At 42.6% G+C, this 14,269-nt stretch overlaps 1 protein-coding gene across 3 annotated transcripts in view; it reads left to right on the top strand.

The window, feature by feature from the left end:
- The window catches only part of LOC118001936 (1-acyl-sn-glycerol-3-phosphate acyltransferase delta), a 119,530-nt gene that overhangs the window by 17,405 nt on the left and 87,856 nt on the right, over positions 1-14,269 (top strand). Inside the window, exon 1 of one of the 3 annotated variants that reach the window (XM_034992125.1) lies at positions 11,031-11,826. The exons of the other annotated variants lie outside the window; for them this stretch is intronic. The gene's annotated coding sequence lies outside the window, so the exon portion shown is untranslated. Of the gene's footprint in view, positions 1-11,030; positions 11,827-14,269 lie in introns of those variants that run through there. 3 annotated transcript variants of the gene reach the window in all.

The raw sequence follows: 14,269 nt of genomic DNA, 5'->3' as shown, positions 1-14,269 counted from the left end.
TATGGGAACTCTGTTCAAAGCTGGGTGCTTTTCATTCACTTCCTAAAATCTTTCAGAGGCTAAGGAAACAAGCATACTTTGCATTGATGTCTCAGACCTTCAAAGCCAAGTCCCTTTGGTAGTCAGGCCTATCTCAAAATGTTATCAGAGACCTGATGCAGGAGAATTTTATGCATGAGATACCACAGGGAAGGAATGAAGAAGAAACTATCAGAAGGGCTGTTGGTTTTGCTCCTGTAGTGGTGATTACATGGGATTTTCTGACAGGGAACCAGGGCTGCGTCCTGTCCAACCTGATGTACCTCTGTAATGCCCTCAGGATAGTAAAAATGGTTTGTTGGGTGTGTTCAGCAGCGTGTGCCCTTTTCTTTCTTTTAGAATTTTAATTTTATTTTTATTTACTTTTTTTTTTTTTTTTTTTAAGTAGGCTCCATGCCCAGCGTGGGGCTTGAACTCATGACCCTGAGACTAAGAGTTGCGTGCTCGATGGACTGAGCCTGCCAGGTGCCACAGTGTGTGCCTTTCTCTGAACAGTTTTAGGACATCAGCTTTTTTGAGTTCAGGCATTGTATTTCCTGAGCTCTCTACTCTGCCAGGATTTGCTTTCTTAGAAAGTAGGAAGTCCTGTGAAGAGCGTTTTCTGAAACCAAAAAGCACTTGCTTTCTCTATTGAATCCATTTTTTGTTCTCGCATTTGAGTCAGTATTTACCGATCTTTAAGAATTAAATTACTGTTTGAATAAAGCTTAGATCAAGGATTAAAGGAGTAAATCTCCCAGCAACAAACCATTGCTAAACTATACTTCTGTCCGTGGGAAGGACCTGTTGAAATGGTACCTGGAAGTTTTGTAAGAATGTATTGTCCCGCATATTCCCTGATATTTAGGTATTTCTTACTCTGCACAGAGGAGTGACATAACCATGAAAAAAAGATAACCAATGAATTGTACATATATATAAATCACCTTATAATATTTTGTAGAATTTCAAACCAATTGTCTTATTTTTCACCCCCATAGTTTTGTGGAGTAGGTCAATGGGAATGATAGAAAAGGAAACTGGAGGCCCAAACTAAACAAGTCATAGAACTTCCCTGAGCCTCCATTTCCTTATCTATAAAATGGGTACACTGATAAATCAGACACCATTGTCAGTACCAAGTAATGTACAACACCCTAAGTAATCTGAAAAGTGTGGTGCAAAAGTTTGAACTCTTTTTTTTATATAACTAAAATACATTACCCAAGTAGGGTAATGCATTACCCCAACACTCTCCTATTGGGAGTATTTACCAGCATAAAGAAGAAAATTACTATTTTCCATCATCTCTAACTCAGAATATCCTTCTGGAGTGTTGTTGTTAATGCAGCAATTCCAATTCCAGTGGTCATGAATGCATCATCTGTAATAGAGAAAAAGACTGGAAATGCCCTAAATGTCCATCAATATGATAATACATTAATTTTTGATATGGTCATACAAAAGAATACTTTTCTTCACTTAAAACAACTAAACTGGAAATCCAGCATAACATTTCAAAAAACAGTGAGTGTAGAAAGGAAATCATAAAAGGATTAAAATATTATTTATATACATCTTTGCAACTAAAAACTTATATATTGTCTGTGAATACAGATACATACAGTAGAAGAATAGACGGAAGAAAACACATGAATTTCAACCTCAGATTGGAGAAATGGCTTCAATATCTATAATAGATTATTTCTTGAAAAAAAAAAAACAAAACACGAAGCAGGTGCTTGGGTGGCTCAGTCGGTTAAGCGTCTGCCTTCGGCTCAGGTCATGATCTCAGGGTCCTGGGATTGAGCCCCGCATTGGGCTCCCTGCTCAGTGGGGAGCCTGCTTCTCCCTCTCCCTCTCCGCCTGCTTGTGCTCTCTGGCTCTCTCTGTCAAATAAATAGATAAAATCTTAAAAAAAAAAAAAAAACATAAAGCAAACATGACTAAATATCAATGAGGTAGAACATTTTGTATGTTTTGTATATTTAAAATATTTTAGAAATTTAAAAAGTTTGATGGCTTATCATCCAGACTATTTCATAAGTACAGAGATACACTTTTCTCATCTTACACAATTTGTCTCCTGCCATACATAAGTTTGTTGATTGTGCATATTATAAACATCTTTTTGTCACTAAATATGCTTTCTCGTTGTTCTTCCTAGCCCTCCTAAGTCTTTCTGTTACAATTTAATTATTTACTCAGAGAAGAAACAAAACTGCTGGTGCTTCCTCTTACTATTTTATAATTATTTTCTATTTATTTATTTGTAATTCAAAATTATTTCTAATTCATTTATGATATATTTGGTGTCTGACACTGAAGGAGCTCATAACCTAAAAGCAGAGGTAAAATTAAAGTCTGGTTTAATCAGGGCACAAAGAATCCATTGAGTTTCTTGCGTAGTTCCTTAAGTCTGGGCATTCACAATGTGGAACTTCAATTTACTGTTTCCAAAAATAACCATCAAACAAGTGTCTGGGTTGGAAAAAGAATTCTCCCGTCCTGGTGGACCTGACTCAGTCACTGGCTGCTGCCCGTGACTCCCTTCAATTTTTCCTGTGTCCCAGGATGCCCTGTGGGTCCCTGTGTCCCAGGATGCCGCATTGCGGTTGCCTGTGTCCCACGAGGCCCTGCGGCTGCCTGTGTCCCACGAGGCCCTGCGGTTCTTGTGTCCCAGAAAGGCTGGCGGGTTCACTGTGTCCCAGGACTCCCTTTACTGTTCCCTGTGTCCGAGGCTGTTGGTCCTTCAGCGGAAAGTGGCCCAGAGGCCTTGTGAGGCTTTGCTGTCCCCTCTATTCTTGTATGCGTTCCTGCTCTGGGTTCTCGAGATGCACCAGTTAAGACAACTAAAGCTCCCTGCTGTGCTAGGGTTTCCATTCCCTAATCTCTAATTGGTAATGTGTCCTTTTACAAATTTGAACTATTTTCCTTTCTGCTTTTTTTTTCTTCTGCAGAAACCATCCTATAGGTAGAGAAGTACAATATCAGAGCCAGCAGGACCGTTACAAGTACTGAGCGTACTTCTTGGGTCTTTGAATGGGAACAGTAAGGCCCAGGCAGTGGCTTCTGCATCCACCTTGGTTTCCCTCATTCCCCTCTGGGATTATGTTGGCATGAATGTGGTGCCAAGGTACAGATTCCTGATTTCCTAGGGATTCTTAACTAGTGATTGGTAAAGGCTGGTCTGTAATACACAGTAAGATTTGCTGCGTCTGGAGAGGAAACAGCACTGGGTGGAGAGCCAGGGAAGGAAGAGTGCTCAGAGCTTTGTCCCTGCCCTCGTGAGTGATGGGGCCAGTCACCTGACTCTCTCGATGGCCAGTGTTTCACCTATACAAAGAGTAATTGCGGTGTTGATCCCTATAGTTATTTCTTCTCTGTTTATTGATATTTAAGGGATGGAATTGTAGTATGAACTTAGGGAATAGGGAAGATCTTTCACTAAATGCCTTGGATACAACTGGTTAAATATTTGGAAATAAATCCATTTAGATCTTCACAGATTATCATAGACAAAAATAACGTCAGGTCAAATAAGAATAAACATTAGTTATGGAAAAACAGTGACATATGTTTTCTGCAGGATGAAAAGGAAGGGTAGAAGGACGAATTCTCTAAGCTCAAACTTTATGAAAGAAATAATAGTTCTTCATAATAATTTAAAGCTCCAATGAGCTAAAAATAAGAGCAAACAAACTGGAAAAAATGGTCCTTCTAAATGGAATAGGAAAGATGTCATTCTATTTAATATATGAAGAGCTCATGAAAATCGATGCACAAGAGATAGATGGGCAATAGATAAAAAGGCAAGTCAGGAAGAAAAAGCAATAGTTTAATGAATGTTTAAAAATATCCAACTTTACTTGTCACCCTGAAAAATGCAAATTAAAACAATGAGACACACTTTTAGTGTATGAGGAGTGAGTCTGGTTTTTGTTGTTCTTAAATGAGAATTCTTATTGTTGGCAGACACATGAGGAAATGGGTATTTTTGTATTCTGCTGGAAAGAACGTAATAACTACAAACCTTTTGGAAGTGGATTTGGCGATATTTGCCAGATACTTTAAACCATTTGCTCCTTGAACCCAGAAATCCTATTTATTCTAAGGAAATAACTAAAAAATCAGAAGAAAAGTTACTCCCCAAATTATTAATCATTGCTTTATTTATTATTAAAAAGGCAAAAAGAAGTCTAAACATACAACAATGAGGCATTAAGATAATTATGATATGCCCAGTGTAAGTACTAGAGGAGTTATCTTGTGTTATATGGACATTGAAAATGATCTCACTAAAGCTTAAGAAAAGGACATATGAAATTGATTTAACCTAAGAGCTCAACTATATTTAAAAAAACAAAAAGGCCTCTGCAATGGTTGTACCTAGCAAAGAAAAAAAGAAAAAAAAAGTCTGTGCATTCACCAAAGACTGAAAGAGAATAAACCAAAATGTCAGTGACGGTTATAGGTGCTAAAATTTCTACATTTTAGAACTTTACAGATTTTATATAATGAATGTGAATTACTGTTATAATGGGGGGAAATTATCTTTAAAAATATTCCATGACTATGGCTAAGTGACTTACATAGTGAGCATAATTTCCTTTACTTTTATCAGATTTGTATTTTATTTTTGTATTTTTATTTTTTAGATTTGTATTTTAATAGAAGAGTCTTTGTTTAAAAACAAAACAAAACCAAAACAAGCAAACAAACAAAAAAACCAGTCCACTCTAGTCCCCAACCAATATCTGAGCTCCCCTGATGGGGTTTAAGTAGGTAATTTGCTTTCATTTTAGTTGTTTTCATGTCAGTTTGATATATATTGCCTCATGCAATTTCAGCATTTATAGAAGAGGATTCCATGCTTGTTACACAACGTGATGGCTTAGGGAACAATCATGGGGGGTTATCTGCATGGCTTTTGCTAGGAGAATAAATTGTTGGGTCATCTGCCCGGTGCTTATTGTAATGGGAAAGAAACCTAGGACATTGTCAGTTCATGCTATTGCTTTTGCATTTTGCTTTTGACAATTCAGAGTTATTGGTATGAAGATCAAATTATATTAGGTCATCTAGAGATTCAGATTGGATCAATATTTATTGAGCTTCTATTTATTCTGTAAGAAATGGATGGGGTGGGGGTTCATCCTGGGCCTGGAAATATTACTCAGTAAGTGCTGTAGTTTGTTGAGCATAGTACTGACCCACATAAGACACAGAAAGGAGCCCTGTAAGAATCCCCTGTGCTTACCTTCAGAGGGCTAATGCAATGGTATAAAGTTATAACAATAAATATGAATCAATGAATTTTTAACCGAATGGATGAATGAATGGCTTCATTGACAACCTAATGAATGAATAAAGCTGTCAATGGATTAATGAATGTTTGCACAGATCCAAGAATACCTGTCCCTGATTCTACCTAACAGAAGTTGGAAAGAACATCACTGCCCTCACCAAGCATCCTCTGTTCCTGAGCTTTGTGACTAGAGGAGAAAAAGAAAAGGAGAGAGAGGAGGTTCTGCTTCATGGTTTATCACTGTTGTTATTAGTGAAACTTTTCGAGGAATAGCCAGTCCGTAATGACCCCGAAAGCATTGTTCCTGTCTGAGTACTTCAATATTCTGTGGTCATATTTCAGACCTCTCTAGAAACAAGGATACTGTAAGTCAACTTATTTTGGGCCCTCACAGCCAGCAATTCTGTCTTCAATAAATGATTCATGTCAGGAAAGCATTTGAGTGCATTTCTTTTCTAATAAGTCTCTCTTCAGGTCCATTATGCATGAATCAAGTCAGGGAAATTGCCTGGGTTCATTGACATCCCTTTATGAAAATCAAAGAAATGAAGGATTTAAAATCTAGCCTTATTGATCTCCCACCTTCCACATACTCCTTACCAGAAAAGGAAGAGCTGGCAACAACAGGGCCTCCAAGAACCCAAGGATCAAGGGCGCTCAAGGAATAGTGAGGAGGACAGAGAGGGATCCATCAGAGAAAAGAGCCCACTCACTGGTGCCCAAGACACAGAAGAAAAAGGGCCACTTGCATATTTCACCCAAAATTAGTTCCCCTGAGTGGACCCTCACGGAACCCTCCCCCAACACACACAATGAGCCCCACTGATAACGACAGAGCCAGCAGAGTGCCTCCTGCAAGCTCCACTCCCTGCTCGAAACCCCAGGTTATTAATGCCATGGCCGTTTCTATGAATCAGAAGCACCATGGTTGACAGCATGTGGAGAAGCAGCCCCATTTCCCATTTTCTGAGCCATAAAGTTGGGCTCGAGAGAGCCCGTGCACGCGCCTTACCTCAATGAACTCTCCCACCGCCCTTATCTGTGGTCAGTGAATTGGTCATATTCCACTGACAGAAGAGGAAGCGGACATTCCTGAAGGCCGAGTGGCCAAGCTGATGCAGACACGTGGATGGTCAAGAGTTCAACCCAGACCCAAGTCAACACTGGTGCTTTCCTCTCTATACTTCTGTCTTTGACCCCCGCTGGAGTCATGTGGGCTCTAATCCAGTTGATACAAACCAATGCAAGATAAGTTCCCAATCAACGGAGTACCCCCTAGTCTGTGTTTGCACCAGGTTAGCTCTTGTGTGGAAGAGATTCCCATGTGCATGTGGTTTTGTTACATAGCCTTCAAGCTTTGGCTACTATCACTTCACATCTTCGTGGCTTTATCACTTCATATCTAATGCTCGGAGCTTCCCCAGGACTGGCAGTTGGGCCATTTGTCTGAGGCTGGTGACCTTTGTTGGTTACAGGCCCTGTTCCCATGGCCACAGACAGTGTCGTCCTGTGCATAATGGCGAAGAGTCATCATTTTTGATGGAGTCGTTGACCCAGACAGACTAGGTGGGCTGGGCCAGAATAAGTGAAGAGATTTGTGCGATCTTATCGACGTTACTAGAAAATCAATGCCAGAGAACGTCTCGGCTATCTCTGGTGGCTCAGAACTCATATCCCCACGGTCTCCTGACCCGGCCACTCCCAGACCACGTGGGGTTGTTTGGCCAAACTGGAGCCTGCTTAAAGGTTAGAGCTTCTAAATACTGAAGAGATTAGGGTTGCACCCCCTCCCCCAAGGGGTATCGAGAATAAAATTATTAAATTATAAAATACGTTTAAGGAAATTTCCAACGAAGTTTTAAATTTTGCCATATTTTAAAGGCTTTCCATTATTATTTGTTTTTGATTGATTTTGAAATATTAAAGATCAGATTTTATGAAAAAAATTTAGGCACCATGATTTGCTGGTGACCTAAGTTGCACCAGTAAGTTGGCCCCAACCTCACCCTGCTCAGAAGTCAGCCCCCTGCAAATTGCTTCCTGGTGGATGCAGACACACCTTTTATCTGCTTATTCTTAACATATTCCATATCGCCAGAGTTGTGTCCTCAGCTCCTTATTGCAAGGCTCCTGGGAAATACTGGTATGTTCAGAGGGCACCAAGATGATCATGGTCTTGATCTTGTCAATACCGCTTTTTATTTCTCTGCGGTGTCGTAAAGGCAAAATCCATATCGGATGTTCAACTTATTTCTTCCATGCAGTTTAGATAGCTAACTAACTGAAAAAAGCCTCCAGAATCAGTGATTTTGAACAATCTTACTTTAGGACAGGAATGGGGACAAAATCATTTAATTAAAACTTGTGAGTGGGCTTTGGGGGTCTTACAAATCACTTCATCTCAGGGTCATCCCGGATTGTGTGGATGTCAAAAAAAATGCCCAGAGAGGAAATCTTATTAAAACAAACAGAAGAGGGGCGCCTGGCTGGCTCAGTGGTAGAGCGTGCAACTCTTGATCTCGGGGTTTGTAAGTTCGAGCCCCATGCTGGGTGTAGAGATTGCTTAAAACCAACAGAAGAAACTGATTGTGAGAACCACGGTGGAAAGGTTAGTAGGAAAAGATGGTAGGTGGTTTGGGGTCATGGGCAAAGCAGCTGAAGGAGGAGGAGACACGCCAGGCAGCCCGGGAGTGCCAGCCAGCGGGCTTGCACTAAGGAGCTCCTTCGTGCGGGCCTGAGCTGGGCGCTTTCTGTACGTTCGTGCAGGTAAGCATCACACCATTCCTGGAAGGAGGGGATTATTACCTCCATTACACAGTCACAGAAACTGAGGCCGAGATGAGAAGCCCAAGGTCACACAGTCAGTAAGTGGGGATTTGAACCCAGTGTCTGCCCGCGGAGCTATCCTTGGCGGGCTTGGCTGCTCGGCTTGTCACGGCCCGCGTGGGAAGGGAGAAGTGGGCACCGGAAGACCGCAGGCCTGACCACGTTGCCTTGGTGACGGTAGGACTAGAGTGGGAGGTGGTTTATATACTGAATAAAGCTCTCCTTTTTTGTTTTTTCGGTGCCAGCCAGTGTTGCATCTGCCTCACGCCTGCTTCTGGAGGCCCAGAGCTGGTCCCGGGCCATTTCCCCACTTGGAGAGACCTGAGGGGGTAACTGCCCGCGTGGTCCTCGGCTTCCACGTATTTCCACACGTGTCCCCCCTCACAGGTGTGGCACTGACTGACGGCCACCATTGAAGAGCCAACAATTTCCATTCAAACATCCGTCCTGCTTCCCTTCTCTCTCTGAAAAGTTTTCCTTATTAATTGGAATCTTCTTATTTAAAGCGGGACTGTCGGTGCTTCCCCGTTTGGAAGATTCGTTGTCCTCATTTCGTGTCAGTTTTCGGTTTCGTGATACTGGACTTTTGGGAAACTTCCAGAAATTGAACATCATTTAACACGACGCATTTTCCACGGAGTACCTAGCAAAAGAGTTCACACACTCTTGGCGGTTGGGAAGGCCCCCCCCAGGCAGGTGGCTCCCGGAGACCACGCACGCTGTGAGGCGAGAGCCCCCCGCACCCCATGACCATGGGAGAGCAGGGTCGGGGTTTAGAAACGGCAGACATTGCTCTGGAAGGAAGGTGTGACTGACGCTGTGTGGGACCGACTGGCAGGGCGGTCGCTCACGGCTCAGGGTCACCCCAGTGTCAGAAATGGGACCGTGAATTGAAATACGGCACGGTGCTCTGAAGGCCCAAGTTCATGTGAGGTCTGGCCACCTCGGGCTTCCTGTGTCAACAACAGCATGATAGTGGGCAGAGCACGAGCCTGGCTTTCAGACATTTACTCACTCTTTCACCTTTGCGTGCTCCCTAGTCGAACCCCGTTTCCTCATCCGTAAGGTGGGGGTAACAGTACCTCGCATGGTGGGCTTTTGTGACAGGGCATGACATAATGTGTGTGAAACATTCGTGTGGGGATCCCGCTGCTCTGGTTACTACTCGGAAAATCTCCTGTTGAACTCTGGACGTTTTCGGCTTGGACTTGATACGTCTCCAAAAGGCCTTAGAGAGTATCTAACTTAATTTCTTTCCATCTCTGTTCTTTCCTCCAGACAGAAAACGTTACCTAGGTTATCCATCGGTGTTTGCCTCTGAGTCTTAGTCTCCTTGGATTAGACAGAAAAGCTCTTCAGAATGTCTTTTTCTCCTATAAGCTACTCAGAACCAACTAGGAAATATAAACTTAGAAGCCTCGATTTTCTATAGACGTCAGTTTTTATCATCCTAAAATTAGACTTCAGAGAGAGAGGCTTGGGGTTATTTATCAGAGGATGTAAGGACAGCGTTGAGTATGATTTATGACTTCTTCGGAGCTTGGTTTGTTTTAATGGACATCGTGTATGGTACAGGGATATTGGGCAGAGGACTGGTCCATCAAATTTTAACATAAGCTGATTTTAATAGGCTTCTGCCGAACCATTAGATGAGGATGATTTTTTAATTGAGGGCTATTTTAGTTAGAGATGGTCCCAGAGACAGTTAAATTCGGTTTAGAACACTTTCTCTCCTGTTTTGTTTTGGGCCTTGGGCCAGTCTAACTCTCGGGAATCCAAAAACTAAATTTATCCTTGTTTGTCAGGACTAAGTGCTAAGTGGCTGCCTCAGGCTTCCACAAGTTAGTTGCTGCCCTCTTGGAGATCTCTGCTAAATCCATTCAACCTCACAGAGAAGGCAGACTCTGACTGTTCCAAGAGCAGAACACACCTCACTTATTTCCCCTGGGACTGCATCCATGTCCCTCTCCTCTGGGGCCACCACTGGCCCCAGGCATTCTCTGCCCTGCCGACTGAAAATATTGGTCCAGAGACAGATTCACCAGCTAGCCCCACGGTAGCTTGGTCCGTGCTGCTCTCTGCCAATCCCTGTAGTTTTCCTTTTCTTTTCATCTGGTTAACCGCGCCCCTTTGAGAGCCCCCTCTGTCCATGCGAGCTGAGGAAGAGAGAAGGAGTTGGATCCCCTTAATCACTATTGAGGAGACCCCATTGAAATAACAGGAAACTCTGGTGTGTTAGGGCGTCAGTTTTCTGTATTAGAACCAGAGACTGTTCGATTTGCAAAAGATTTTAGAGCTTACTTACTCAATTTCTTCCTAAGGAAGAAGATGCTGAAACAGTAGTCAGGCCAAGCCCAGGCTCCAGGTTGGCTGACTTGTCTAAGTGTGTGTGGGGGTGTGTGTGGGGGTGTGTGGGGGGTGTGTGTGTGTGTGGGGGTGTATATAAAGACAACTGCTGTTAGTGTTTTCCTAAGGCTTTCTTTGCTTCTAGTACTTTTTCTATACTTGATTTTAAAGTTGTGATTATTTTGATTTGGGGTCCTTTTTCTTGTAATATCATATTGAAAATATATTTCATTTTACTACAAACCTATTATAGTGATACTTACTCAATCGTGTGGGTTTCCCATAATTCACTTTATTGTTTCCTAATGTCGGAAATGTAAGCAGTTTCTAATTTTAGGTGCTTATAAATAATGCTTGCTGAATATCTTTGTGCAGAGAGAATTTTTCTAAAAGTTAATTTTGTCCTTAAGAGAGTTTTCTCAGAAGCTGCGTTACTAGATTGAGTGGTGTGAAGATGTTTAAGGTCGTTCTAAAAAGCCCAAGTGGTTGTTCTCACACTGAGGCTAGGAGTCCCACATGACCTCATCTCTTTCAGCATGGAGTATTATTATTTTAGTTTGGAATGTAAAAAATAGGTTTTGGTTTGTTTGCTTAGTATTACATTTCTTTTCTCTCTCCTCTGTTCTGTGACCTGTTCTGCGGTGTTTGGAGTTAAAAGAGCCTAAATAAGGGGTTGTTTTGATTTCAGTGATGATACTAAATTGGTCATGGGTATTATTTTAGCAATTCACTTGGACTGATCTCTTTGGTAGAAAGTTCTGCTTCTTCTAAAACCCTGACCTGGTTCAGTGCTGTAATGTAAATGTAACAAACAAGCCAGACCTTTATAGAAACAAGCTGGCGAAAGCGCTAATCCCCTTTCTCTCTTCCTGAGTGTAACTGAAGTTCATGCTTATTTCATAGTTTCAGAATATTGACTAAGGCAGAATATGTAAGTCTTAACTAAGGTTCTCCTTTTTGTTGCCTAATTGAATGCTTTACATTGAAGCTGTCTGTGTCTATTTAGAAGAGGATGCAGTTTGAATTCTCTCGTGGGGACATTCCGAGCTTTCTTTATTTGCTTATGTTTCCACTGGTGGAGGCTGGGCAGCATATGGTGCCATCTGCTTGACCATACAGAACTCGCTTCGGGAGTCCCTGGGAGCCGGGCTAGGCTGCTGTGTGCACGGCTGCTCGGCAGCTCCTCGATGTCCTCTCACTTCCAGGCTAGAAGTGCCGTGTGGGGAACACAGTGCAGCCGAGAGCATCCTGCTGGCTTGCAAGTTCTCCTATTCTGAGGTCCACGTCTTCATCCCCACGCCTGGAAAGATTGTTCCAGAGTTAAGAAGGTAAAGAGTATGTGAGCTTTGGTGAACGCATCGGTTCCCACTTCTGAGTCACTCATGGAAAAGGAGAGGTTAGAATTAAAACAGTCGGGGGAGGAAATGTTTTAACACGCTTGAAGGTAAATTAAAGAAAATGTCAGGCTCTAGATATGGAGTGAGAAGAAAAACGAAGTCGATTTATATCTCACTGCTTTCCCAGAAATGCCAAAGTAATATATCTTAGCTGCTCCCCTTTGCCTCCTTATTTTCCTGCAACCATAGAAAAATTCTCCCCTTATTTGGGCACTCCCTGTGTTCCAGGCAATCTGCTAAGGGTTTCAGATGCTTGATTATCCTTGATCCTCACAGTAACCTTGTGTTGAAGGTACTGCTCCGATTTCACAGACAAGGAAGTGACTTCCATAGCTGTCAAGTGGCTGAGCCTGGATTTCTAGCCAGAGCTGCCGACTCCAAAGGTCCCCTTAGCCTTTCCAGGTCTCTAACGGCTGTGTTATATTGGCCCTCCTGAGCACTGGTGCTTGGATGCATGGTGGCCCCCACGTTGCAGAATTACCCTTGTCTGTGGCTCATGGGCTGGATTATCACCTCTGTGCTACCCTGCCAGGGGGTGCCAACACTCCCGTCCTTTCTCCTCAAGTCTGCGAGCAGCGTACTTGTTCTCCATCAGCCGCCTGCGGTTTCTCACCTCGTGCACCACCTGTGCTCCTTCATCTGACCACACCAAACCGAAAGGCAGTCCGGGAATGGGTCCATCCGCCTCTCTGCCTGGGAAGGGGAAGGTCTCATTCTCATTAGCGAAAAGAATAATAAAGCAGAGGAGAAAAAAGAAACCACCATAATTCTTCTGTCAGAAATTAGCCACTATTAATAGATGGCCATGAATATAGAAATAGATGGAGATGTGAATGATATAAATATACACATTATTATTTTACAAACCTGAATCATGCTTCTTTGTTAGCAGTTTTCACTCAGTATATTCTAATATTCTTCCAAGGCCTTTACTCACTGGTTTAATGCCTCCGTTATACAAGTGGTTCATGGTCATTCAACATCCCCTGTGCATAACCCCTAGGTCTCTCCCATCCTTGTATGAATGACCTTTTTAGGTCCCAGTGATACATAAGGAGGATACATAAGGATACATTGAATAAGAAGCCTCCTCCAATCAAGCAGCTGGGAACCAATTTAACATAGACTCATGGGCAACAACATGCCCTCAAGAACTGCCAGAGGCTTTGTCAAATGATGAGTTAAATTCAAAATCTACTAAACATCAGTAGCTGGGAAGTAAAGGTAATTTGGAGTAACCTCTTCTCCTTGAACCTATTACGAGTCCCGGGGACAGGAGCTTCTCGTCTATATTTAAAACGCCGGTTCAGAAATTTTCAGGTGATGTACATTAAGCTCATAGGTCAGACTCGACCTTCTGAAAAGTTCAAATAATGTATACAGATTGGTTTCCTGGCTTTTTTTCCTATTCTCTATGCTCTATCTTTGAAATGCCTTCATGTGTCAGCAATTCCTCCTGTATGTCACCCTCGCTCACTGGACTGTGATTGGCCTGAGCTTCAATATCTGGCAAGCCCCCCCCCCCCGCCGCTTTCTGTTCTCACCCACAGCCAGCTTGTCAGCCCCGATCACGTCACTTCTTCCCTCTGTCCCCTCCTCCAACATGACCTGTGTTGGTCACTTGCAGCCGGGTTTCACTGTGTACACCTGTTGCAAGGGAGTGCCCGGTAGGGTTGGGCTTGAAGTCTGCACCTCACGTGCCCGGAGCCAGCGCTCAGGACCCTAGGGTGAGTGTCGGGGAAGGACACTTCGGACTCTTCATTTTGCAAGAACCCGAAACAGATAACGGGCAATATCACTTTGGGGTTTTCAGGCACATGGGTTCTTCACTATTGCCCTTGATGATAAGAAATATCTCTGTTTACAGAAATAAGACAGGGCAACAGCCTCATGGTTATTTGTTGATTTATAAACTCCATAAATTACTGCTCTCATCGTCTGGAAAATAAAATTCTTTGTCATTTCCTTGCTTCACATAAACAACTGAAGTGAATTTACTGGAAAGGTTCTCCCCTAACATTCTAGGTAGTCACCAATCTGAGAGGGAAAGAGGCAAAATATTTTAAAATATTTTTCACTCTACCTGCTTTAACCACTGGAAAAATCTTTATACCATCTTTCCGCAGTATGGCACTAAATTGGCTGATTGCCACATTCCAGAAAAAGCTCTTCTGTATTCAATATGGGTAGGGTGGTCCCCCAGACTTCCATCTGGAATAAACTTAAGACACACAACACATATTCACCCACTAGACACCTCCTTAAATAATTTAGCCTCGTGTCTCTTTTACTAATCAGTCCTAAACTAAGTCAGTAAAATTGCTTAAGAAACTCACGGCACTGCATACCCTTGTTCTTCAAGCGATTCCTTGAC

The sequence above is a fragment of the Mirounga leonina genome, unplaced genomic scaffold, assembly GCF_011800145.1.
Source record: "Mirounga leonina isolate KUSES-001 unplaced genomic scaffold, KU_Mleo_1.0 Mir_55, whole genome shotgun sequence".
NCBI classification, from domain to species: domain Eukaryota; kingdom Metazoa; phylum Chordata; class Mammalia; order Carnivora; family Phocidae; genus Mirounga; species Mirounga leonina.
The sequence above is the reverse complement of the archived record's forward strand: the minus strand, read 5'-3'. Positions and strand labels throughout refer to the sequence as shown.